Genomic DNA, 3,200 nt, shown 5'->3' on the forward strand with positions numbered 1-3,200 from the left:
TATATATATATATATATATATATATATATATATAGATATATATGTATAAACAAATCTGAGTTTTGGAATTGGACTATAATGCTCACTACAACATTATGCCCGGAATGGAACTATGGCAGAAGCTTTTTTTTGTGCTAAAATTCTATTTGTATATCCATCCATCCATCCTTGTGTCTGTCCGTCCATGCATGCTTCCACTCATTGCTGATACAGTACTGTATGTACATTATAAATGCAGTGACTGATGCAGTTTTAAAGAATGAGCTTGTGTGGCAATACCTAAAATTATCTTGCCCACCTAACAACTTGTCACACACTTCAACATAACAACTGGTATCAAGCCTTTGCAATAACTTGTAACCTTTACGCGGTATTGGAGGAGACTGGGCACACTCTTTGCAGAATGGTATTCAGTTCCAATTGAGAGTTTTCAAACAAGCTGTTTAATATCATGGTATTGCATAAAAAGCTTGACTTTTACTAGATCTTCAAAAACCTTTATTTTTTGAAAGTCATTCAGTCTTTTGAAAGTCTGACTGATCTTTCTTGGTTGTATTTAGTCAACAAGGTTATGCATTTTTATCAAGCCTAAATGGGACAAAAGAGGCCTTAAGCGCTTTAGATGTGGTTGTGTTTGATTTTGCAATTAGTAATTTTTGTGTGACTGACAACCTCTGAAACTTCAGCAGACTACCAAATTTTCACCATTTAAGGATATATTTTAGGGCTTTGTGACCCTTTCCAGTCTGATTAATTGTATTTTTCACCTGCTCTTGAATTTCTTTATATGCTTTGATTTTTCAGTGTTAGCAGGCTACTTCATATTATTATACAGACATTATTAAAGTGAATTCTAGACCTCTGACTGCTGTTTGAAAAATATTTAAGTCAGCTGTTTAAAATCATTGAAACACAACTTTTGTATTTACTCAGGCTATTGTTTTCTGATTTATTTATTTTTTTCTATTATCTGAATTTTTAAGTCTGACAAAAACTAAGAACAGAAGAAATCTCAGTAGGGCAAACACTTGTTGTTGTTATACATTCAGTTTATGTGTTAAAAAGACATTATGTAAGTTTTTACTGAAAAAGTCCTGAAACAGCCTTTTTATTTGACCCTCTATGACTAAAACATTGTTTGATGCGTAGAATGAAACCAAAGTAGTACAGCACTGATGCATCTATAAGCATGTAGCCATAGACAGGATTATGTCTATACCTGTGGCATATTTTCCTGGGCTGATGTGATGTGAAGTACATCCAATGTAAATGGATGTACCATTTAACATGGATGTACTCCATTGATTTTGGAAATGTTTGGTTCTTAGCTGCAGGAGGAGCTCTACCAAACTGTACAACACACTGTTAGTAATTATAAATTAACACTCATGGAAAATATACATAGTGAACAGGATATTCAATATTTTATACAACTGGGTAAAAAAAGAACGAATGCAGCCTGAAAATGTGTTACAAAAAGCAACAACCTGTTGATGAAACCAGAGGTCCTTACTGAGCTCACCAGCCCAGATTTCTTCACCTTCCATCTCTTATAGCTCTCCCAGTAAGAGGCTTCTATGATAAGCATCTCTGTCTGGATTTATGGGTTTCTCTTAGATTCGTATCGTCTTTCAATAAAACTTAATTTCTACACACTATGATTAATTGCAGTGTTTGTGCAGAAAGAAAGATATTTAATTAAATGATGGAAAAGATGTTGGAATCATAGTAGATTTTTATGGCAGCTGTCTTAATTCATTTGTACTACTCAATAATAAATTGTAAGATAATAAAAGACAAAATCTTTTCTTACATATTGGTGAAAACAACATAATTTTTTATCATTTAAGTCTCTTTACAAATTGACATCACCTAAACTCATGTTTATTTAATCAAACTTATTTTTTTCCTGCATTTCCTTTGCTGAAAAAAAAAAAATACAGCTGTGACATTCATTTTTCAAAACATAACAGACCAAAAATCTGTAATTTATGAGTACACATGCATAGACCTACAGATATCCCTGCAAATATTAGGCGTGATTTAAAAAAAATGTCTTGAGATGACAAAGGCGTTTTTTTTTTTGCCCCTGTGTTGCCACGGTTTTCTGGGTGTATACCAGCTGGGAGTCGCCATCACACATGCCTGGCACAGAGGGTCCATGACAGGGCTCACCTCTTTGCACCATGCTGAACCTTTACATTGTGGACCCACATGCTGGCCGACAGACACCAATAGAGTGAAATGAAAACCCCTAAGAAGATAAAGGTAAGTTGGGACTCACCCTGCAGAGACAGCAGTGGCGTTGGCAGTTGAGCTGATGCCGGTCTTGGCTGTTGTTTATTGGCGTCAGGGTCACAACCTAAACTCCAACAATGCAGACAGCTGAAGCAACACTTTCCTGTGTGAACAAGTTGTTACCATCTTCTTGCAGCTTTTCCATAGACAGAATCAGAGCTTAAGAAATCCATATTACTGATCTGATTATTGTTTCTTATGTTTTCTTAACATTTCATGGGTTTTACTTTGACAAGACGGAAAGTATATTTCTCCGCTGCTCTGCTAGCGCCTCGCCTTTCTCTCTTCTCTGCCTGCCTTTCGACAACAACTGAGGGGAAGATGCTCGCTGGCGCTGGCTGTGTCTCGTCGCCCATGGCAACCAGTTGCTATAGCGATGGACCTGAGCTCATTGGAGACGGAGGTGATGATGGAGAGGCTGGGAAGCCTATGGAGGGACGGAGATAAACTGGGAATATTTATAGGGAAGTTAAAAGGGGAACAAATGGCATAAGAATTAGCAATAACGTAAGGCAAAAACTAAAAACATGTTTTGGAATACATAGTTCAACTGCTCAGAGCAGTTTTTAGGGGATTTAAGCAAGATTCAACCCCCTTTCTCTTAAGGAGACTTTAAACTTTGTAAAAAGAATAATAAATATAAACTTTGTGTCATTTCTCTTTCTAACGATCTTTCTATAGACAACCAGCAGATGGCTTCTGCTGTTTATGTTCTGCATTCTAATATCCTTTTATATCTTTTTTGCATACTAATATCTAACAGCATACATTTCTTAAGGAATAGCATGCCCCATTAAATCATGTGGCATTTTAAAATGTTTACAGAGTGATTAACAGTGCAATATGCTAAATGCTATAATGGTAAAAACAAACTTGAGTTAAGTTTCTAGTTTCGTGTCTCC

General features: G+C 35.9%; 1 protein-coding gene across 1 annotated transcript in view; it reads right to left on the bottom strand.

Moving 5' to 3' along the window:
• Positions 1–2,574, bottom strand: part of LOC107084946 (cortexin-3-like) — a 40,508-nt gene extending 37,934 nt beyond the window's left edge. The window contains exon 1 of the transcript XR_001481240.1: positions 2,285–2,574. The gene's annotated coding sequence lies outside the window, so the exon portion shown is untranslated. The remainder of the gene's footprint in view (positions 1–2,284) is intronic.
• Positions 2,575–3,200: the final 626 nt, after the last annotated feature.

This window comes from Cyprinodon variegatus, unplaced genomic scaffold, assembly GCF_000732505.1.
Source record: "Cyprinodon variegatus isolate N-32 unplaced genomic scaffold, C_variegatus-1.0 Scaffold112, whole genome shotgun sequence".
NCBI lineage: Eukaryota > Metazoa > Chordata > Actinopteri > Cyprinodontiformes > Cyprinodontidae > Cyprinodon > Cyprinodon variegatus.